Raw genomic sequence first — 25,297 nt, forward strand, 5'->3', positions numbered from 1 at the left:
TGGTTGCAGCAAAGAAAATTGCACAGTCGATTGCCGGCTTAAATCAGCAGCCACCAGCACAAGACACTTCTCATTCAATGCAAGTACTGTCCCTTATGCTGTTTTAAAATACGTATAACTAATGCTTAGAATATAATGCATTAGGTACAACAAAAAAAACTTGAGGTTTTAGAACAACTTTAAATATCTCTAGTAGAGGTGTGATTTTTAGGATAGTTGTTTGTATCGGGGACTTTGACCATTTTTCTACCATGGTAGATGTTTTGGAGCCATCAGCGCTCTCGTGGTTTGAGAACTACAAGCTGTCTGCCGCAGTGGCAGCAGGAGTTGTAGTTATTTCCTTCACAAGGAGCTGCACTTCTTCTTCTTTTTTTTTTTTTTTTTTATAATATGACAGCAGATGCGGGGAGAGGATCTTTCGCCTGCTGTCATTAGGATGGAGATGGGGGATTATCAGGGGAGGTGTCGGGACTTCTCCATGTTACACAAAAAATAGGGGTGTAACATGTTGGAAATAGGTGCAATAAAGACCTTATGACAGGTATGAGATGTGAATTTGAAAGAGCAATGGCATGGGTCATTTTACTACAATTTACAAAAGCATGTAAGGCAGACTTGTAAAATTGTCAATGTAATATAAAATTCTGCAATAAAAATCCCACATTATACACTTTGAAAAAATGTCACCATGTATTCTTCTTGGATTGCAAGTAGGTTCTCTATTTTTTTTTTTTTTTTTTTTGACAGTTGTGAGTGCCATCTAAAAACTATAGAGTGCTACAAAATGTTCACGTGAAAATTGTTCTGGAGGGTTAAAAAGAACCCTTTTTCCCAGCAGTTGGCATTTAGCCCAGTGCTGTACTACAATGAGATGCCAGTGTAGTCCTCCTGGCAATTAATGAATCCAAATGAAGAATTTTTGTGTGCATGGTCAGCTATACAATAAAAAGGGCAAAGAAGGGACAGTGTAAATCAGGGAGGGATAGAAAGCACTGTGAAAGGAAATCGTGATATATTAAATTGTATTTTAAATGTAAACTGAGGGGGCCTCTAGTAGAAAAACTGCAGTTTAAAATACATTTACCATGCAGGTTGGTGCACACAAGTATAGTAACGAGTGGGACGTTTGCTCTGGTAGTAATCACGAATATACTATTATAATATTTGAGTAAAAGTACAGCAAGCAAACAATATTTCCACTTTAAAAAGGCCTCTCATGCCTCCCCAGTGTGAATGCCAGAGTGCTTTCACACTGGGGTGGCGCGCTCACAGAACAGGAAAAGTCCTGCAAGCAGCATCTTTGGGGCGGTGTGAAAGCCTTCTATACACTGCTCCCGCACCGCCTCTGCCATTTTTAAATCGGACAGCGCTGCCGAAGCGCCGCAACACGGGCGCTTTTATCCCTTTTCTTGGCCGCTAGCGGGGGTTAAAAGCTAGAAGCCAAAAAGCACCGCTATAACTAGCGACACTTTACTGCCAACGCCCCTTCCCCCGGGGTAAACGTAGCTTTTAGTGCAGTTGCTGTAGACCCAAGGGGGAAATGCAAGGGAGAAAAAAAAAAACGCCATTTTAGCTTGTACATGATTGGATGATAAAATCGGCAGAGCTTCCCCTTTATTTCAGATCTTCCCCCAAGATCTAAAGCGACTGCACTTCCAGTGCACTTCTAAGTGCACTGGCAGTGCAAAGTGGATTTGCCTTTCGTAAATAACCCCCTAAGTGTAATTTTCCTAAAACCAAAAGAAACATGGGGAGGGACCTTTAGCTAAATGACAGCCTCAGCTCTGTTCCTGTGTGCTGTGTGAAGGGGTGTGTCTCTTCCCTCCAATCAGCTCTCAGAACGCTCCTCACTGAGCTCTGCAGAGTGTACCTTCAGCTCTCCACCGCCTTTTTTTTCTTTCTGCCAGCTCAGACAAGCTTTGGATTTTAAATGGATGTGGAGAAAAGACAGAAGATAAACAGGTACAACTCGCGTGTGTGTGTGTGTTTTTTTTTTTTAAATCTCTATCGCTTGAGGCCAGTCACTTTACTGGGTACATGTAAGGGTTTACAGCCACTTTAATGTATTGATGTGTACAGTTTAGAGAAAGTGTGCTATTGTTGAATATAGTACAGGGTTGTCTTTTTTTTTTATTTATTTTTATGCTAAAAACTTCTGGCTTTGGGACTCACTGCTGCTAGTATTTTTTCACCTGCTATCCCCTACGTGGTGGAGCACGCTTGTTCTGCGCATAATGCCCAAAGGTTGCAGCATTGAAGTAATGAGGCCAGCCCTCATTATGACTGTGTGTGGTTGGCTAATGGGAGCTGCCTACATTATCATCATGAAACTTTAGACTGAAGTACACTTCCACTGATTCCTCAGAGAGGAAAGGATGGCTGTTGTTGACGTGACCCCTTCCCTTTTTTTTTTCTTCATTCAAATCCATTGTGATATTTCAAGTGATCTTTAGGGAGGTGGGAATTTAGGCACACTTTTTGAATTGGCATCCAGCTTTAGAGGCATAGTCCTTTTTTTTTTTGCAAAGAAACCCCCCTAATTACTGCATTTATATACATTTTATAAAAAATGTGCATTTTATTTTCTTGCATTGGAGCCTTCAAAAGCATTGCAATCCCGATCAAGACTATTCCACCAGCCACAGGACCACACCAAGTTACGAGTCTAGTTGTCACCACACTCCTGTGATTCAGCTGACAGCGGGCTAAAACCCACTGTCGGCTGCCTTAAAGCCGGTCCAGACTCTGGAAGGATCCCGATTCAATAATGTTGGGATCCACCCAGATGCCTAAACAGCAGTCGGTGCACCCCTGAGAGTCTGTGCCAGCTGCTCCCGCCTGTTCCCCAGCGCTGACTGTCACCACGCTCTGCTCAGTGACAACTGAGTGGTCCATGTTCATGTGATCACTCAGTTCTTGGGCTTGAAGTCTTTCTCAACAAAAGTGGAGTAACGCTTTTAAATGAAAAAAATCAAAATAAACGTATCAGATTCTCATGTTAAAACTTTAGGTGTTACTAAACCCACAACAGTAAAACCAGTCTGTATATGCAATAAGGCTTGCTTGTTATACTCCTCTGCATTGTGTAAAAAGGCTGATTGATCCTGTATGCACAGGTCCTGCCCTACTTGCATTGCCCCCAAAACATGTCCAGATAAAAAATGGAGTTACTCTGCCCATGCTCAGTTTGATGTGTATTGCTAAAGAGGTGTTTGTGTGTGTGTGTGTGTGTGTGTGTTTGTTTGTTTTTTCTTGGGAGAGTGGCCCTGTGCTGATCACATGCAATCGGACCTGTCCGGTCAGGGGTCCTGCATTCTGATAGGACAGTCAGAGTAGAATGAAAACTCTTCCTAAAAGCTTTAACCAGGCACTGATAGAAGTCGCAATACTGCTGATGAGAAAATTGATTTGGCAGTTTATATTTACTAAAATAATTGCATTTCCATGCTCTGTGTACTGTGGGAGACCAGATATAGAAAATGCAGGGTCCTGGGTTTAGTAACACTTTAATCGTGAGAGACAGAACTGACAGATCACTAATCCATACTTGATATGAGCAGCAATACTTCAGCAATAAATAATTCAATGTTCCACAGTGCCATGCAATATAATATTCAAATTGTAAACCAACAATCTCTCCAAATGTATATGCAACTATTAAACATATATTTCTTATTTTCAAAATATGTGTGAAAAATGTTAAGCAGTGAAAATAATCATGCACATCAAAAAAAAATGTTGCCATCGTCTTTTAAACATGTATGTGCACATAATTCATTAGGGCTAATGCACTCCTTCCTTTTAAGCCAGGTTCAGATGATGTCCTCCTTCACTTCCCACAGGCAGTCTGTCTCCATTAAAAGTGTGCAGGAAGCTCCAAAAAAGGATAGTGCATATAGTGCTCTCTGTATAATATGTGTGTGTGCGTGTGTGTGTGTGTGTGTGTGTGTAATAAATAAATAAATATATATATATATATATATATATATATATATATATAAACTGTAACCTAACAATATTAAAAACTCAACTTTTAATCATGTGCTATACTGGTGCATACAAGGATACAGGCAAGTCTGAGGTGTGAAAAACGTTTGGCAACTTGTGCATGATGATTGTCGGAGAACAGTGGTGTGTGCCACTCAAAACTCCTCAAATTACTTATTTCAGCATCGCCATAAATTTGTTGAATCATGTCAAACGTCTCGGTGGCAGATTTGCCCAGTTCCATGCAGACTTTCACGTTTGTCCTAACTTGCTGTCCATGATGAATTGGCAGATGTAGTAATGCACGTGGTCAGAAGCACCAGTTGCAAAGCTCCCGATGTACACAGGACAATGTCTTTTGGCACACTGACTTATGAAGGTCGGTGCTCCCTGTGACTGTGTGCAGAAATGTGCTACCATCTGTTGGCATTATTTAAACCTAGTCTCAAAACTTTTTGCTACCACTTCATACAAACTGGCTCACATAAAATGGTGGCCTGTAGCCTTCTGGTGATGTAATTGGCTCCTCCCATGTAGTTGTGTCAGAGTCACATGACTTCCTTTAGAGGATAACTAGTACTACCACATATTTGTTAATAGAGAAAGATCCCCAGGCCCAGGGTGATTTTTGGAATGCAATTTGTGGTTCCCAACACTAAATTGGCGTGATGGTTGTGCTTTCTGAAATTTTATGTAAACCCATAAATTTCCTCCCGTTTTTGGTCAGTTAGAAAAACAGATTTAACAAAACAATGTGCCGATTTCACTTAAAAATATCAGAAATTCTGGCCTGTGTTTTTCTTAAGCCATACACTGTCGAATTTGAACAAATTTTCTTTTCAAAATCGGAAAGTACGTTTTTATTTTTTATTTTTTTTTATTTTTTTGTGATCCGATGACGCCACCATTGATTTTCAAAATTCGGCCGACCAAACCTTCAATTTCACCTCCATGTTGCTAAAGAAAATAATTTTTGTGGCCGGGAATCTTCTTTTCTCTCCGGGAATTTTTTTTTCTTACATTTCTCGCACGATTCTCCCATCATTGATTAGAAAATCGTTTTGTTTTTCCAAAAATGTCCAACATGTCCGATTCCTCAAATTTGATTGCTGCACGAAAATCGGCTGTTGCTGCAGCCCCACTAATGGTGCGAAATTCGTACGAAAATTCTTGGATACGATTTTCGTACGAAAATGATTTCGAAATTCGAACCGTGTATGGTATGGCGTGTTAGGAGCGTAATTGGTCCCCCTAGCATTTGTCTTGGTCTAAAGAATAATTTAGTGTCTATATTATAGAGATGAAGAAATTGGAATGATTTGTGAAGCTTGACCAAAGACAACTTGGCATAGCTGACACCAAACAGTCTGTAAAAAGGCTGTGTGTTGTCAGCCCACAATAGGGAGCCGAGTGCATTTCTGGTAGATCAGCTGGGTCTTTAAAGGGATAAAATATGGGGAAATCTGCATTTTCTGCAGGGGCATACTGCATATAATTTTTTTTGGCCAGACTCGTGCGTTAAGAAAATGTTCTTATTTTTGTGCCTTTTGAATAATTTGTGGTTAAATCTAAAGGAAGCCAGTAGCCCCGCTTTTCCTAGAGAGCGTGCTGGTTTGGTTATCGTACATTGAGCAGATACTGTATCTGTATTCCTACCAGCAGGTATGAGCTCATTCCTCCATTCTTCACAAACCGCTTCTCGCTCACTGTGGTGAATTTGGATTAGATAGATTATGTGTGGGTGGATGATTCTCACAGTCTGTAAACACTCCCCAACACTGTCATGTCGGCTTTTGGAAAAGAACTTTTAAATTATCTTTGCACATTCGTACATTATTGATAAGCTGTGTCCAGCTGCAATAATTAACAATGTTTTTGTGCTGTGGACAACAGCTGCTGATTCTATGACCTGTTTCTTCTGTTCCTTAGTATATAGCTAAATACATTCTAATTAGAATTAATTACCGGTATTATTAATGTACGTTCTTTTCTATATATGTTGTTTTTGTGTAGCTAAGGTGAACCCGAAGTGACTAACTTGCCATTGCCACCACATAGCTGGCACCATAGCCCATAGGAATTCAGAGCCACTAAAGAATAATCCGCTGACAGCCTAAAGATTAAGACCCGGTTCACACTGGGGCGACTCGTCAGGCGACGCAGCCGCCTGACAAGTCGCGTCCCATTCTAGTGAATAGAACCGTTATAATAGGAGCGACGCAAGTCGCTCCGACTTAGAAAAAGGTTCTTGTACTACTTCAGGGGCGACTCGGGGCGACCTGCATTGACTTCTATACAGAAGTCATTTTGCAAGTCGCCTTAGATGTCGTCTTCATGTCGCCTGGCCGAGTCGCCCCCGAAGTCGTGCCGCCCCTGTGTGAATCGGCTCTTACTGCTGCTCAAGGGCTCAGAGTGTCAACAAATGGCAGCTTCCAGCAAGAAGAAACACAAACAATTTTACAGCACATACTAATTTTTGGTGGTAGTATAATTCTGAGCATAGAATGTATGTTCCTTGCTAAAGAACAATATTTTTTTTTATCAAGTTGTTATGGGCAAAGTTGTGCTTTTAACCAACCATCCTCAGGGCCACCATCAGGAATTTTGGGGCCCCTTACACAGCTTCAGGCATGGGTCCCCTGAAGCAGAGAACCAGGGGGGGGGGGGGGTGCTGCCGTCGCTGCAAATTGAGAAGCGGGGGGTGATTGTCGCTAGTTGACAAATCGGGTGGAGTGGTGTCGCAAGTTGAGAAGCGGGGGAGCGCCGCCATGAATTAAGGTTGGGGGGATAAACTTGGTGGGGGGGCTTTGGGTGCTGACAAAAAAAAGGGGAATGCCATTCGGGCCCCTTACAGGTGTACTGCCTGTACCCCCCTGATGGCGGCCCTGACCATCCTTGATGTGAACCTGGCTCCAAACTCTCCTGCCTCTGGCCTGTGTTTTTCCTAACAAATAATGTGGTGTTGGGCCTGTGTCTTCAACAGGAAGGCTGGTCAATATTTGGTCATCCAGGTTATTTACTGGACAGTAGTGTGGGAAAGGATGGGGCCTGGGTCTTCATCCAAGTGTCTACTGACCAATAGTGTGGTGTGGGAGCAGATAGAGCCCGGATCTTCACCAAGAAAGCTGGTTAATATTCTCTCATCAGAGTACTTACTAACTAATAAATTATGACTACGCTTCCTTAATAAGAACCTGGCCCTACAGACTTTTTTCCTCTGGCCTGTGTTTACTGGGAGCAGATAGGAGCTGGGTCTTCAACCAGAGGGCAGGTCAATATTCGCTCATCAGAGTTTGAGGCTTGAGGGGGCTCTGTTGTCAGCTGTATGCTAACCATGGTAGTTTAGAAACTGTAATTTCAAGTTCACTTTTGACATTTTGGTTTTTATTGAAATTGTTTTGGCAATGAAGTTGAAAATAATGTGTTTTTTTTTTTTTTTTTTTTTTTTTTTTTTACTAGGAGTTGTGTTACTGTATTGTAAACAACTAGTTGAACATTTGTCAAAGCTAAAAAGAATAGGAAGTTATGTAACTGCAGCCACAGTTTAGCCACTGTGCCTACTTGTGTCACTCATGCTAATGGTGGAAGTGGGTGGTAGGGAGCCCACAAGGAGGAAGTATGAGTAAGTAAGGAGGAACAGAGTGATTTTCTAGGCGTATCTTTTAATAAATATATATATATTGCAACTGATCATCAATGAAGAAACCTGTTTCACTTTGCTTTGTGTACAGTAAAGTATATGTTCCACAGAACATGGACTCAATATAATGCAGTGCTCAATACATGTGTTTTGAATTGTGCAACAGTTGCATAAAAGCAATCCTATCAACATGCAGCCCCACAAGACTGGGGCTGCAGACAACTACTTCAACAGTCCACAAAAACAAAATGTCAATAACTCGGTAATAAATCATATATAATTGTAGCTCATAATAGAACACTTTATACACAATATACATCAAAATGCACGGTAAAGTGTTCATCACAGAATAATATACCGGTACTCGCAACTTGTGCATGATAAAAGAGCAAGCTTCATAAAAAACATGCCCAATTGTGAAATCTTGAAAATAAATGAAAATCCATGTGCAATAGTCCTAAACCACCTTGAAATCAAGAGTGCCAGTTCCCTTACCAAATGGTCATGATCTCCAAATTATAAGAGATCTGCAATCAAGGGCCACCAAATAGAATACCCAAGAGTATACAGGGTTCTCCACTGGTTATCCAAATATCATTTCTCAGAATAGGGATAAATGGATGAAAGTGCAAAGGACCATAGAATAGTATGGCTTAAGACCACATCATTTTATTAAAAGCAAATATACTTACAAATTTAAAGCATCTCCGTAGGCAAAAAACACCACATCAGCAGGTGTGCAACATCATGAGCCACTGGCCTCAACCTACACGTTTCGTCTGTACAATGGAAATAATGAGCCACTGTCCTCACCCTACATGCGTTTCGTCTGTACAATGAATACAATTTAGCATGGTATGGGAATTCAAACTCACATTTGCATGCTATGGACAGCTGGCCATACATTTTAGTATAATTTTTTATTTATTTTTTTTCAAAAAATTGTCATTTTAAGAATGTTTGTTTTGATTCTATATTCATTAGTGGGGCCAAATCAATGTTCGTCTTTCTTAAGACCGCACATTTCTAAGAGTGCGAGTGGCTTTCTTTTGGGAAACCTACATTCATTTCAAATAAGAATGTTTATAGAAAGCAAAGTACTTTTAAATGACACTCATTAAGTCATTAGTATGAAAGTTCTCAGTACATTCGATGACTCAACAAATGTCGTTTCCAGCCTGCCCTGGCTTCTTGTACTTGTCAGGAGTGTGCATAGATAGGTGTCGCTTTGGATCCCACAAGGGAACATAGTATTCCGCAAACGGGAAGCTGGGTGCATCGATCGTGGTAGTGGGCAAAAGAAAAGCTTTAACGTATGCAAGGTAGGCAAGTAGCATGCAATGTAAGTGGTGACACCTGCAGCAGAATGGGAGAAGAAAAATGTTAATTGTCCATGTAGTGCCTTAAGCATGCAATGAGGGACCGCACCACAGACCCCACACGTGAATTGCATTGCTTTGCAGATCAATACAAATGAATAGATGCTTTTATTTAGGATCCAATGAACAACATATGATTCTCCTCCTCTATCAGTGTGACTTTAATAGCACAGACAACAGCTACATCAGTGTGTAATGGAAATTGTTTGGGACACCCTAACCCAAATAAACGATTTAGAGTAATATTAAAGCCCCTATACTGTAAGGGTTAAATGCACGTTATGTCTGGGGGAGTAAATACTTGCTTTACTTCTGGCTGCAGCAGGGCCCCCTTCTGTGCTGTGACTGGTGCCAGGCAGCCTGTCCTGTGACCAGCTCTGCTCGCACCCAAGCCTTCTTTATGTACAATACAGGTTTACAGGGTATACACCTTTTTAACCCTTGCAAAACACGGGCCCAAGGCCCACTGCGATGGTGAACTATTTTTTAAATTCCTGGAGTTGGGCATAAAAAAAAAAACAGAACTGTCCTGGGACCTTTGAGATACCGAGGAAGAGTGTTTTACAGAAATCCTCAATAAAAATACATTTTTATTTAATACATTAGAAATGTAAACCTAACAATATACCTTTTTAGCGTTTTTGTCATGCAATTTGACAGTTCAAAATTGCATGACAAGTCGCATCCCATTTGTTGCAACGGGACCGTTCAAATTATTGCTACTCAAGTCACAGCAACTTCAAAAAAATTTCCTGCACTACTTTTCTGCGATTTCATTCTCCTACCTCGTCCTGAGGAAGCCAATAGGCGAAACGCATAGACGAGAGGATATTTTCAAATCCAATGTATATTCTGTATGGTTTTTATGTATCTTATTGTATTTTTTGTAATTAAAATTATATTTTTTCTAAATCCTTTGTTCCCGTCTTGCCTTTAAAGTCTGCCCTGTCACTGCCCCCCAGCAGTTATTTTTTTCTCTATCCATTATTATGGATGTTGGCAAATGTGAGTGCTTTTTTGTTCCCCCCTTCCCTTTTTTGATACATTAGACAAGAATTGATTACTTTATGCTGTCTCACAATTTTCATATCTACAGTGTGTTTTTCATCGAGAAATGATAGACGTGTGATTTGCTTACCAGGCTCCTGTACTTCCTGTACACACTGGAATGTGTTTATGCTCGGGGCACCTTTCCGGTTTTATGACTTTACTCTTCTTTTATGATCATGCTTTAGTAATTGGTATTCTGTGCACATTTGTTGGGTTCTGTTTGCACACCAGACAGAATATGACAAAACGAAAGCGGTTGCTTTGTGTAATCTCATGACATGCACGTCTCTGTTACCAAAGACCATGCTGGCAAGGATGTACCATTGATTTACCTAATCTGACATGTGGGTACATGAGTGGGGGTGGGGACTTCTCCATTTTCATTGAAACATTTGCTGGTTCATGTCACACGTTTGTGCAAAGGGGAAGGATGTAACTTCACTTGTGATCACCAAAACGTACAGTGCCCATTCCAATACGTATTTGAACTTGGAATTTTATGTTTGCTTAATTGCTTGCTTAAGAGTAACCTGTACTAAGAGAACTCTATAGGCCATTTTTTCTGAAACTGCTAGCTCCCTTGTATGTTGGCTTTCAGTATACATTATTTCTTTGAGTCATCCAGAAAAAGTATGTGGATCAGGAGTTCCAACTTTACTAGATGCATCCCCAGGTGCACAGCCATTCACTGGGAAGCTCAGTGTGCTGCTGCTTTTCCTCCCCGAGCTTTTGTGCAGCTGAGAAGAGAGGGAATGTGATCACTTATAAAAAATAGAAAAAAGGTATTTATAATGTGTTGTGTTTTTTTTTTTGTGTGTGGTGTTTTTTTTTTTTTTTCATTTCTATTTTAACCACTTCAGCTCCAGATTTCCCCCTTTCATGACCAGGCCATTTTTGCAATACAGCACTGCGTTACTTTACCTGACAATTGCGCAGTCGTTCACCACTGTACCCAAATAAAATATATATCTTTTTTTTTTTTTTTTTCACAAATCGAGCTTTGTTTTGGTGGTATTTGATCACCTTTGCAGGTTTTTATTTTTGGCTCTGTAGAAAAAAACAGAGCGACATTTTTGAAAAAAACATATCCAATAATAAAATGTAAAAAAAATATAATTTCTTCTTCATCAATTTAGGCTAAAATGTATTCTGCTACATATTTTTTGGTAAAAAAAATCCCAATAAGCGTACATTTGATTGGCTTGTGCAAAAGTTATAGGGCCAGATTCACAGAAGAAGTACGCCGGAGTATCTACTGATACTCCGGCGTACTTTCATATTTGCCGCGTCGTATCTTTAGTTTGAATCCTCAAACCAAGATACGACGGCTTTTGGCTTCGATCCGACAGGCGTACGGCTTGGTACGCCTTCGGATCGTAGGTGTAATACTTCGGCGCCCGCTGGGTGGAGTTCGCGTCGTCTTCCGCTTTGGGTATGCTAAGTAGCTGTTTACGGCGATTCACAAAGGTACGGGCGGCCGCCGCATTCTCTTACGTCGTGGCTAGTCGGCTTTTCCCGGCGTATAGTTAAAGCTGCTATTTCTTGGCCTATCTTTAGACTTTACATATTAAAGTATGGCCGTCGTTCCCGCGTCGAATTTTACATTTTACATTTTTTTTTTGTAAGTCGTCCGTGAATAGGAAAGGACGTAACTCGCGTCGACGTTCAAAAAATCACGTCGGTGCGACGTCATTTCGCGCAAAGCATGGCGGGAAATTTCAAAATGGAGCATGCGCAGTCGGTTCGGCGCGGGAACGCGCCAAATTTAAATGATCCACGCCCCATTTGAATTAGGCGGGCTTGCGCCGGAGGGATTTATGCTACGCCGCCACAACTTTACAGGCAAGTGCTTTGTGAATCAAGCACTTGCCCGTAAAACTTGCGGCGGTGTAACGTAAATGCGATACGTTACGCCGCCGCTATTGTACCTGAATCTGGCTCATAGCGTCTACAAACTATGGAATATTTTTATGGCTTTTTTTTTTTTTTTTTTTTTTATTGTAATGGCAGCAATCAGTGACTTTTATAGTGGGACTGCGATATTGTAGCAGACAGTGGGGACACTAACTGACACTTAACACTTTTTGGGGACCAGTGACACAATACAGTGATCAGTGCTAAAAATATGCACGGCCACTGTACTAATTACACTGGCTGGCAAGGGTTAACATCAGGGGCGATCAAAAGGTTAACTGTGTGCCTAGCCTATGCTTTGCTAAACAATTGGAGGTGCTTGTACTAGAGGAAGGCAGAGATCCATGTTCCTGCTTATCAGAAACACAGGATCATGGTCTTCCCCGCTTTCAAAAATCAACAATCTGCCTTGTTTACATAGGCAGACTGCCATTCTAAGTACATGATCCAGTGCAGGAGAGCTGCCTTGCTGCCGTTTATATACAGTATACGGTCGGCAAGCTGTTAAGATGAATGGGTTGTTTTAGAAGGTGATTGTTTACAATTACTTTAATTGAACAAGCTGAAGGTAGAAGCCGATTGGTTACTATACACCCCTGCACCAGATTCTGAGTGCGCTAGTTTTGGGAAATAAACCCTAGAATATACTAATGCTAGCAGGGGTAGGCAACCTCGGCCCTCCCGCTGAGGTGAAACTACAAATCCCATAATGCCTGCGATTGGTAGGGTCTTGCAATGTCTCATGGGACTTGTAGTTTCAAAACGGCTGGAGGGCCGAGGTTGCCTACCCCTGTGCTAAAGGATCATGAACATGAGAGCCAGAAATTTAGAGTTGTTTAGGCAGTAGTATATTTCTCACTGTAATGGTTTATTTCAATCGTTTTTTATTTTATTCTTTGGAACAGGTACGTCCTTTTTAAAATGCATACAATAATTTACAGTGGGGGTTATTTACTAAAGGCAAATCCACAGCATTTTAGCTTGCACATGATTGTATAATAAAAGCAGCAGAGCTTCCCCTGATTTTAGATCTACCCCTCAGATTTACAGCGACTGCACTTTGAGTGCAATTTCAAGTGCACTTTGCACTTGTAGTGCAAAGTGGATTTGCCTTTAGTAAATAACCCCCATTGTATGCTAAATTGGTGAATAAAAACAAAACATCTAGTCTGAATAATGTGCTATACTGGTACCTTTGCACTCCTATGCACAGTACAATTACCTTTCCTAAATCACTAATAGAAAAGTTTTTATTTATCTCCAACAGGAGATATATTCACATACAGAAACCAAAAAAAAACCCGTATATCCAAGGCAAGCAGTACAATACTGTGGATTATATCAGTTTACAGGGTGTTAGAGTCCAACAAGTCAACAAACGCATTTCTGTAACAGTAAGCAATACAGTCTATTTCATAGTGCAGTAAGATATGGGTCTATGAGACATTGTGGGTACACAGTTGTTCCTGTGGACCTATGCGGTCCACTGTAGTCAGTGAGATAATGCTAATGCATTCTCCGATTTTGGGGGAGGAAGAATAGGGGGGTGATATATAGAAGCTAAGCGGCTATCAGTTTTCCATTCAGGCTCCCCAAATGTTCTCAAACGTCTTGGCACACTTACGGCTCATGTATGTAAGTTTGTATAGAGGGAGGACAGAACCTATCCTCCTATAAGCTTTAACCAGACACTGATGGACTACAAGACTGCTATGTACTGTTGATGATAAAAGGTTTTTGGCAGTTTGTTTACTAAAATAGTTGCATTTCTATGTTCAGAGTACTGTGGGAGACCAGATATAGTGAATTCAAGGTCCTGGGTTTATAAAAACTTTAAATGTTTTATATATTTCAGATACTTGTATAGCGCTGTCAATTTACGCAGCACTTTACATGTACATTGACATTAGTCCCTACCCTTAAGGAGCTTACACTCTCTTATGAAGACATTTGGTTTGTAATAGATTTAGGGCCCTTTCACACGGGCGGATCCCATGATGACCCTTATATATCCGCTTGCTCAGCGGGGATCACTCCGTTGATCCCTGCTGAGCCGGCTGATGACAGGGCGCGGCCTGCACAATGTGCAGGCACCGCCCTGTCAGATCTCCGCTTTCCTTTATGGGGGGATCGGATGAACATGGACCATCTGTCCGTGTTCATCTGATCCGCTCTGCAGACGGATGGAAAAATAGGATTTTCCTCCGTCTGCAGAAATTTGAGCATTGTGGCGACCGATGAGAGCGGGTGTCAGCAGATGTTCGTCTGCTGACACACGCTAACCCATAGGTATACATGTGTGTCCCTTTTTCATCCGTAAACTGATGCATGAGAAAACGGACAGATGAGAAAACAGGCATACGGTCCGCTGGTGTGAAAGGGCCCTTAGGGAACATATAGCTCTGCTAAATGTCTAACCTATATAGAGGCAGCCCATTTAAAAGACTATACATTTTCGGTTTGCCTTTCACAAGTCGGGACTAGTAGCCAGCAGACCTTTTTGTATGAGTAACCCATGTGTTTGCAGTGTGGTTATGATGACATTTGGTGCTGTCAAGAGGTTAAAACGACGTCACAAAGGGAAGCCCAAACTAACAATCAGAGGGCAAGTGCTTGGGGGCAGCACTTACTGACTCCATCCATCAAGCTCTGGGATCTTTTGTTAGCATATGCAGTTCTATTTTAATTCTTTCCTTCTTTTATTTTGCGCTAAACTCAGGGCCATCTTTTCCATTGGGCACGCTGGGCAGTTGCCCGGGGGCCCCGCTTGCCTGGGGGGCCCCACCGGCTGCCCAGCAACCCCAGTAAAAAATTATGGAGAGTGACGGGTTAGAACTGCCCATGCCCAGTTCGCGGAAATCACAGAGAAGATCCGGTCCTCCACGAGTGCGGGGGGTTGCTGATGTAAGGGGGGAGTGAATGCAAAAATGTAAGGGGGCACTGATATAAAGGTTCCCCCTCCTATATTAGTGACCCCCCTTACCTTAGTGTATTTAAACTAAGGAAGGTGGTCTCTGGTCACCAGAGTACCCCCCACATCAGAGTCTGCAGGATTCCCCCTTACAATGCAAGGGGGAACTCAGTCTGCGGACCCTGATGTAAGTGGGAAAGAGAAAGCAGTGGACTCTGATATAAGGTTGTCTCTGGTCACCATAGCCCCCCTCCACATCGGAGTTCCCCCCTTAGATCATGATCTGCAGCGTTCCCCTTTACATAAGAGTTCCCTTTCACTGTAAGGGGGAATCCTGCAGACTCTGATGTAAGAGGAAACTCCGTGCTGGCTGGGTTATAGTAACCTGACCTTCATGTCAATGAAGACATTTTTTTTTTTTTTTACTTTTGTTTAACTTAAACACATTTCTAATAGCACTAGCTATATGTTTATAGTTTAAATACTGACATTTGCATTGTTGGGCACTGAAAACTGTAATTTTAGGTACTTTTTTTGCAGTGGCAGTAAAAAATGTGGTTCTGCCAGTAAATGTTATGATTTTTGTCAGTAATTCTTGTGCGTAATTGTGTAGACAGGGCCCCAGTGCACTGTATTGCCCGGGGGCCTATAATGCTCTTAAGATGACACTGGCTAAACTGATTCTGAACCAAAAGATCTGTTGTGTTCGGGGTTTTTTGTCAGTCTTTGGTTTTGACATACTGCCTTAAATGGGTTGTAAAGGTTCGTTTTTTATTTTCTAAATGGGCTTCTTTTAAGCTAGTGCATTGCTGGTTCACTTACCTTTTTCCTTTTGATTTCCCTTCTAAATGTTATTTTTCTTTGTCTGAATTTCTCACTTCCTGCTTCTCCTCAGTAAGCTTGCCCTCATTATCCGAGCCGTTATGGCTGGGGGTTAGTCAGCCAGAACAGCTTACTGAGGAGGAACAGGAAGTGAGAAATTCAGACAAAGAAAAATAACATTTAGAAGGGAAATCGAAGGAAAGGTAAGTGAACCAACAATGCACTAGCTTAAAGGAACCTATTTAGAAAATAGCTACCCGATTTAAAGAACTTAATGCCAGATTGGGTTGACCCAGACCAGACTGGGTTTATACCCAGAATAGAAGGTAGCGACAATAGTTTAAAAACTATACTAATACTGCAGGAATACAAGAGTGGAAAATCCCCAGTTCTACTCCTGTCAATAGATGCCGAGAAAGCATTCGACAGGGTATACTGGGGATTTATGATGGGCACGCTTCAATATTTGGGAATGGGACCTAAAATCAGACACTGGATACAAAATCTGTACAGTAGACCAACAGCAATGGTCAAGATTAATGGTATGATGTCATCACCCTTTGAAATGCATAATGGGACTAGACAAGGGTGCCCGCTCTCACCATTCTTATATGTATTAACACTGGAACATTTTCTGGCATCTCTGCGAAATAATCCAAATATAGAGGGGGCGAGAATAGGTGAAGAAGAACACAAAGTAGCGGCATACGCCGATGACATCTTAATGTACATAACTAATCCAAGGGTGACCCTGCCAAACATGGTTAAAGAGATAAAAAGTACGGAGAACTTTCAAATTTTTTAAATAATCCTATAAAAACAGAAATTTTAAATATAGGGGTGGAGAAAAAAGAACTTGTGCTGCAAAAACAATATCCATTTACGTGGGTGAGAGGAGAGCTAACTTATTTTGGGGTAAAATTGACATCTACAGTAGATGGTCTGTATCTTGCCAACTATATCCCTCTTCTAAATGAGATAAAAACAGATTTAAAAAAGAATACAACCAGTACACTCTCGTGGCTTGGAAGGATAAATGTCTTTAAGATGGTTATCCTCCTAAAAATAACATATAAATTCCGGATGTTACCCATAGACATTCCACAGAGTTTTTTTTTAAGATTATTAAAACAATGCTGATAAAATATATATGAAAAAAAAAAAACGAGAGTAAACTTTGCAACATTAACAAGAGGAAAAAACACGGAGGATTCGCAGCACCGGATATAATTAGATATTACAAGGCCACGAATATCGCACGAATGGTAGAATGGGGAAATAAAGAAAAAGAGAAAAAATGGGTTTGAATGGAAAATATTATAAGTAAAACTGCACTTCACAAAAATGTATGGATACCACGAAAATATAGAGTGTTGGATGTAGACACACATGGACTAACAAAGAATGGTATTTAATTTATAAACAGAACAAATGGATTTATAATTCACCTTTTAATTTCACTCGCGGAAACTAACTTTTTTATCCCCGGGAAAGGAACTTGTTTGGGAAATAAAATGGGGGCAGCACAAATAAAGGACATTATAGATCAGGGAAAGATAAAAACACTCTTGGAGATAAAAGGAAAAAACAGGTGGGATATCAATGAATGGGACTATATACAACTAAAACATCTGGTAAATTCAATACCCTCACCTATAAGAGATGAAAAGAAATCAACAGCACAAGAAAAATGATGCTCTCTACAAACTCCTCTAAGGCATGTGATATCAAGAGTATATCGAATTCTAACAGAATTGGAGATACAAGGAAGACCCTATTTTATAGAGAAATGGGAAAAATAATTAAATAAGAAATTTCATGACCAACAAGTTGAAAGAATAATAGCATCCGTACATAACACCGCAACTGACATGAATACAATTGAAATGAACTATAAGTGCATTTCGAGATGGCATAGGACACCCGAAGTGATCCATAAATATAATAAAGACAAAACCCCATTATGTTGGAGAGAATGTGGACAGATCGGAGCAACTACACATATATGGTGGGACTGTCCAAAGATAAAGAAATACTGGCAGGAAATCCGGGAATACGTGGAAGTAATAACTGGAAAAAGGGATATCTAATAGCATACAAACGTGTGTTTCATGAACCAACAGAATCAAATATAAGCTATATGAAAACATTAATTCCACCATTGATAAATGCTGCAACAGGATTGAAGTACAAAAATAACAGATAAAAGAATGGTTCGAAAGAGTGGAAAACTATAGTAAAATGGAAACCTATGCAGTAGTGATGTGGGCCAACATATACATCTATATATATAAAACTCAACGTGTGTGTGTATATATGTATGTATGTATGTATGTATGTATGTATGTATGTATGTATGTATGTATGTTCCAGCATCACGTCCAAACGGCTAAAGATATTAACATGAAACTTGGCACACATGTTACTTATATGTTAGCAACAAACATAGGATAGGTGGTTTAACCCTTACCCACCCCCATTTGCCATGGTTGGGGTTTTCCTTTAAAGTCCCATTCAACTCTATGGGAAATACATGTTACTTCATAACTTCCAAACGGCTGTAGATATTTCCATAACACTTGGTCACATGTTACTTATATGTCCACTTAAACTATAGGATAGTTAATTTATCCCTTAACTACCCCCATTTGTGAGAGTCGGGGTTTTTGTTTAAAGTTCCATGCAAATCAATGGGAAATGTATGTTCCCACATAACTTCTGTACGCCTGGAGATATTTCAATAATACCCGGTACACATATTACTTATATGCCAAATAAAAATATATGACAGTTAAATTAACCCTTACCTACACCCTTATATAAAAGATGGGTATATTTATATTACTATGATTTTCCTCCCCCAAAGGTTAAGATAGGAAGACCGGGCAACGCCGGGTATTCAGCTAGTATAATATAAGATGGAGACAATGGAAAAACTTCAAATCATCGGAGGAGTACTTGGGGGGGGGGGGGGGGGGGGGGGGGGGGGAATAATAAATGACAACAGAAGATGAAAGAAGATAAAAAAGAAGGAACAAACCATTAGGGGATAGGGGAGGGAGGGGGGTATGGTAAGGTTTTATAATTAAACTTGATAGATAAAATAATATACAAAAGGGGGGGGGGGAAATAAAAATATAATGAAGTGAAAGACAAAATATAAATATCTTTCAGAAAACCACAAATGATGCAAAACCGAAGAAGAGACGGTACTAATGAATGAATGAAATCATGAGCAAGTCTCTTGCTGTGGTTGAGTCTGAGGTGGATAAAAAAACAAATAAATAAAAAACAAACCTTTAAAACCCCTTTTAATCTACTTGTGATGAAGATCCTGTGATATAGGATGAGCCAATGGAGTGCCATCTAGTAAGAGAAATGTAAGTACAAGGCCATGGGTGCATTGAAGCAGTCCTGCATCTTCCGTTGTACTTTCTGGCTATCTTTTGGATTGTGTTTTTATATTCACATTCATGCAGCTTCAAAAACAAAATGCTGAAAAATATACATTTTTTTTTTTTGGTCAGTTTGGTTACCATATTGCTTTAGTAGAAAGGAACATTTGAATGCGATGGGAAAAATATTTTCAAGTTTCCCACCATAGATAAGGAATGGAATTTTAGACCTTCAAGTGACCTAAGTTTACCCAACCTGTTATTATGACCCCTGTTATTATCAAATGACAGGGATATCTATTGGGCTTCCTGTGAGGGTTGTAAAATGTACAAATGCTGAAAAAACAAAAAAGTTTAAAGAAAACCCAGCAAATTTCCCAGTACTTATAAAAAAATAGAAGCACAATTAACAGCATACATGTTCGATATGTATTCTGCCTTTCCTTAGTTTTAATAAAACCACCCTCCCTTTCATAGCCTTAGACCACTTTCACACTGAGGCGCTTTCACGCTAAAAAAAGCATCTGAAAAGCTTACAAAAACCTATTTCCATTAAAATCAATGGATGCTTTCACACTGGGGCAGTGCGCTGACAGAGCGATCAAAAAACATCCCTCTCCATTGAAATTAATTGAAAGCTCTTCAAAAGCGCCTGAAAAGCTCTTAGTGTTTTACTCAGTGTGAAAGAGGCCTTAATAAAGCACCAGCTGTTGTAAAACCAATATTACCTACAGCTTATACCACAATTTTTTTATTATTTTTTTTTTTTTGCTTTCACATTATTTAGTTTTTTTTGTAGTAATTTTTTCGTATTTTTTTTTTTTTTTTTCGACATTGTGGATTTGCTTGTTCACTGCAGTTAGGCCAAGCTGACGGATATTTCTAGCACAGCCCCAAAGTATTGACAAGGCAAAATACCTGCGTTTTCTATGCTGTGAAATTGCACCACGTTTTGCATGTGGTGCACGCTGAAAAAAGATGCAGTATTTTTTTCCAGTGCATTATTGAAATGACGTAGAAGTCATAAAAGTTTCTGGGGGGGTCGGTGGAGAAGTAAATGGTGAGATGTGCTGAGATTGACACGGTCTTTCAGTGAATAGCGGCAGTTAAACAGTGTCTTGACAAAGTATTCATACCCCTTGACATTTTTCATATTTTGTCTTTTTATAACCAAAAACGTAAATGCATTTTTTTGGGATTTTATGTGATGGACCAACACAAAATGGAACAGAATTGTGAAGTGGGAAGAAAATTATAAACGATTTTCACATATTATTGTTTTTTTTTTTTTTTGTTTTTTTTTATATATATATTGAAAAGTGTGGCATGCATTTGTATTCAGCCCCTTGAGTCAATACATGAAAAGGTATAATAAAATATTTAAAAAAATGTGAGGGTGTACTCCTTTTTGTAAAATACTGTACAGTAAAACCTTGGTTTGCGAGCATAATTCGTTCCAGAAACATGCTTGTAATCCAAAGCACTTGTATATCAAAGCATTTTTTTAGGGTATAAAGGAGAAGAGAGGCACCTCTAAGTGTAGCAATAAGTTGCTAAATGTTGTATCTTCTATAAATGTAACCATATTGCTACACTTAGAGGCTCCTCTCTTCTTTTTTTTTTTTATACTCAGTTGTGACATGATGCTACTCTTGTATCAAGACATCGCTTGTATATCAAGGCAAAATGTATTAAAATATTTTGCTCAACTTGCAAAACGCTCTTAAACCAAGGTTTTACTGTATGTGTGTATGCCACAGTCCGCAAACCCGGTACCAAGAGGGTTTGCCACACAGCTCTGACATCTCGGCGCTGGAATGCTTTGTTTGAGGCAAATTTAAAGGAGTTGTGAAGGATAACAATTTTTTGTCTAAAATTAATGTCTGCAAGGTAGACAGACAGAATAGTGTAATGATTCTGTTAAAAAAACCTAATTAAATTCCTTCATCTATATCACCTCCGGGGTTCTAGTTTCTGTTCTTTCACTTCCTGGTTTGCGGCGCTCGTTCATGTAACTACATTTCCCAGTCTGCATTGCGGCACACCCAGTAATTCACACCTCCTTGAAGTCTCTAACACGTAGAGAGCGTCCTGCCGCACAGATGTAGTTCCCAGGAGGGGGCGAGCACGTTACTGACCACCGCAGTAAAGCCTCCCATCACGGTGGTCGGTAAAATCAGACAAGCAGGAAGTGAACAGAACAGAGAAGAAATAGAGCAACTTCTGAGCAAAAGTGAACAATGAGGAAGTGAAAAGAGGAATGTCTGCAGGTAAAGGATCCTTATTATGAAAAAATACATTTCCTTTACAACCCCTTTAACATAATACGATGCATGCTAGGACATTATGACATTGCCTTGCAGGGTCCAAAAAAAAAAAAAACACGTCCAGAAGTTTACAACCACTTTAATATCAGACCATGTTGAATCTACTGATAGGAAAAAAGGCTTGTCTTTTGTATTGTTATGTTTAGCAGAGAATGCCTAGGTAACTAGTGACCTTGAAAGCAGCAGATCCTGGTCAGTCATTTACTACATTAACTGTGCATAGGATGCATGTGAGCTAATCACCACTGTGCGCTGCCGTTGTACATCTCTGATCTATATGTTCTCCTTCCACTATGTAAACTCCTGAGCTTTTCTTCTCACAATTTTACAGTGGATAACAGCAGAAGACAGTGGATGGATTTCACTTTAGAATGACGAGAATGGTGAAAAGGAGTACATTCCTCTAACACTTAGAAAAATCCTGTGAAGAATCCTTACACCATTTCAGCTTCTTAAAACCACAGTGCAAGGTATGGATTTCTGTGACTACTTTGATTTCATTTTATTGGTGTCTCCAGCGTGAAATTCTGCAGTGTTTTTATTTTTAAGAACTATCTTGTAAGCTGTACTGTGGTATATTTTTTTTATTCTGATAGGAAAATGAGGACTCATGCACACTGAAGCTCAAAGAAGCTGCTCCTCCAAATCTCTGTCCAGAAACTCCCCTCTGTTAGCCCATGCACACTAAAAAAAAGCCCAAAGAAGCTCCAACACAAAAATAAATAAATGGGAAAAATTTAGCTAAGGGGAGGGTTTGTAAAAGCTTTCTTCTTTTTTTTTTCTTTTTTTTTTTTTTTGGAGCTGCAGTGTGCATTTGGCTTGCTCTCTATTTAGTAGCTTTAACCCAGGTTCACATTTGTGCGAACACAGACTTCGCATGTGATTTGTACCCACACTGGGGGGCTGATCGCATGCGATGTCTGTGCAATGCGAGTTTAGCCATACAGTTGCATGGCTGAACTCGCATTGGATTCCCACAAAAAAAGTGCAGGGACTTTTTTTCGCACTGGAATCTGATTGCATGGGTGTTCTCATCCATGCGATACGATTCCTGTGCGAGTCCACGGTTCGCACTGCGAACCGATCTGGGGGGTGTCATTAACATTGTATTGACACCTGCAGTTGTTTGCAGAGGGCAGTGTGAACTGCCTGCGCGAGAGATTCAATGCGGGAACCGACGCTGTAATCGCACTGGTTCCCACAAGTGTGAACCTAGGCTAAAATCTGAACTCCAGGAGTTTAGTCACTTTTTAAAATGTGCTGGCTTACTGTGGGTTAAGTCTACCTCATGAACTTACAATTGACATTTTTATTGAACGGAGTACAGCTATCATTATGGTTCCAGCTCTCTGACGCTTGCCCGTCAGGTTCCCAATCATGCAGCTCCTCTGTCTGCTTCTAATATGCTCTTGTCCAGTCACAGAGCACTTTGTATTTTGTGGGTTCACATAATACAAAGTCTTCTGTATATGGACAGCGGAGGGAAGGGATGGGCGGAGCAGCCGCTGTGTGAGAAATCGGTGTTGCTTTTGTCTGAGCGCCAGGAGTTTAGCCATAGCTGGACTCCCAGTGCTTGGTGAAATTGTAAATACAAGAAGTCCAACCTATTGTAAACCAGTATAATTTAAGAGCTGGCTATATTCCTGAAGTTCAACTTCAGGAGTCACAAAAGGCATGCAACTAATGAAGAAAAGTTTGAATTCTTACATGCCTACTTGTTTCAGGTTCGTGACTGAAAACAAAAAAACACTGAATCGCAAGGGCAGCATTTTAAGAGGTCACCAGTGGCATCTCGTATATTTGCCTCAGTGCAAGATTCTTTTAAAATTGGTGTTGACTTTAGCTCTACAATAGTACTGTATCATTTAGAATATCATTTCCAGACATCATGTGTCAGTACTCCACAATGACATCATTTAATTAAACTTGATAAATGATGGAACGTTTGTTCAAACTAGCAGAATGTCATAGCAGAATGCGCTAGTGTTTCCCGCAATGACCATTTCATCACCACTATCTGCCTAGAGGGCTACTGTAAAGGTTAGATATAGAAGAAGATTGGACACAGAATTCTAATAAGCTGTACAATACAGTACCTAGGCTTGTATCGTATGTCTGTGCGCTTATTTGGCAACTGAAATCAGACCACCTACTTCTGGTTGATTCATTCTGAATGAATTTATTTTTTAGAAACCTGTACATCTTGTGGCTTATTGATGTTTGGACTTGTTTCTGAATAGTTTTTAAAGCGCTTTTTTTTTTTTTTTTTTAGTTAACAAGGATCCTGTTTCAGCAATCACGTGACCGTCTGGCTTTCTCCTCCTCCCCTTCTGACTGATGTCAGTGGTTGAATCTCGGCTCTGCCTGCTGCATCTGTCAGACGGGGAGAGGAGAGAGCGGATGGTCACGTGATCGCTGTGAATCGCTCTGAAATTAGATATATACTGCTTTATTTTAATGAATCTCACACACAGGGGCACTTGTCATTAGGAGACAGCGCTGATCCTATTAACAGGTCAGAGTGGCTTAACAACCACTTTAACTATTAGGCCTTATGCACACTGGGTGTTTTTACAGCTGCAGTTTTGGGTATCGGATGTGTTTTTTTTTTTTTTTTTTTTTTTAATTGTCTCTAAACTCCCCTACATGTTACCCTATGCGTTCGTGCACACACAGGCTTTTACAGCATTTGTTGACAGACAAAAAAAAAAACTTTGCCAGTGCGTTTTGACAGAGAAAATGCTGACTGCACCTAAACTCTTAAGTGCCGATGCCCAGCCGTTTTCTTTTTTTATAAATTTTTTTATTTTTTTTTTGCAAGCGGAGGCTGCCGGTGTCCTTAAGAGCAGGTGGATCATCTGCTGTCGGCGGTATTCTGACAGCTGAATGTAAAAAAAAAAACATTGCCGGCAATAAGAAATTTGTACAAAAAAAATAAATAAATTTTGGATCTGGTATGGATTTTAAGGGGAACCCATTGCCAAAATCTAAAAAATAAATAAAACAACGGTGTGGGGTCCCCCCCAAAATCTGTGCCATACCCTTATCCAAGCATGCAGCCTGGCAGACCAGTAAAGGGAGGGGAGGTGATGGGTGCTTTGCGTGTTGATGGGGACAAGGGCCTCCTCCCTTCAACCCTGGCTGAAGGGTCTGTTTTATGGATTGGGGAGGACCCCTGCGCTTTTTTTTTCATTTTTAAATCGGCGGTTTGCCCCAAAAAAAGTTCAGCGATGTCAGCACCGCAGTTGATGTTTCCATCAGCTGTCGGGTGCTGCCTTCGCCATTGCGGGTAAGGGAACATGGCAGTGTAGACTTTTATTGCTTCAGGCCAGGAACCCTACTGTGCATGTGCAAGGCCCCGCTCCTCGCTGCTACTGGCCTGGCAAAAGGGGGAGGAGGGAGCCCTGCGGAGACATCATGGGCCGCGGTGCGGACTCTCGGAAGCGAGAACAGGATACCTGTCTAAGACAGGTATTTGTTCCCCCCCGAAAGGTGGAAATTGTGGCACTGGAGGGGGAGAGGAGACAAATGAGCGGAAGTTTCACTTTTGGGTGGAACTCCGTTTTAACAACCAGCTTTTCACTGGTGCTAAAATGTTTTTTGTTTTTCTTATCCAGGATTCTTTTAGCAGTTTTTAGCTTTCCAAGTGTGCATGAGATTATTAGACATCTTTTACTTTGTCTGGGATCTTGGTCTTTTGGCCTCTAAAATCTATATGTCACAGAAGAGTTTGACACATTTACAGTTGGGTTCCCTGCCTTTTAGTACCAGGCGCTGTGCCCAGCCAGTGCACGCATGCTATGATCAATCCCCACTTAATAAATATGAACAAAGGTAAACCTATTTTGTAGTCAAGCCTGGGTGACAACCAT

The 25,297-nt window shown here is 40.5% G+C and overlaps 1 protein-coding gene across 3 annotated transcripts in view; it reads left to right on the forward strand.

Moving 5' to 3' along the window:
- The window catches only part of KANK1 (KN motif and ankyrin repeat domains 1), a 255,581-nt gene that overhangs the window by 53,136 nt on the left and 177,148 nt on the right, over positions 1-25,297 (forward strand). For 2 of the 3 annotated variants that reach the window (XM_040357089.1, XM_040357143.1), the window contains exon 2: positions 21,757-21,895. The exons of the other annotated variant lie outside the window; for it this stretch is intronic. The gene's annotated coding sequence lies outside the window, so the exon portion shown is untranslated. The remainder of the gene's footprint in view (positions 1-21,756; positions 21,896-25,297) is intronic. 3 annotated transcript variants of the gene reach the window in all.

Source organism: Rana temporaria, chromosome 1 (assembly GCF_905171775.1).
Source record: "Rana temporaria chromosome 1, aRanTem1.1, whole genome shotgun sequence".
NCBI classification, from domain to species: domain Eukaryota; kingdom Metazoa; phylum Chordata; class Amphibia; order Anura; family Ranidae; genus Rana; species Rana temporaria.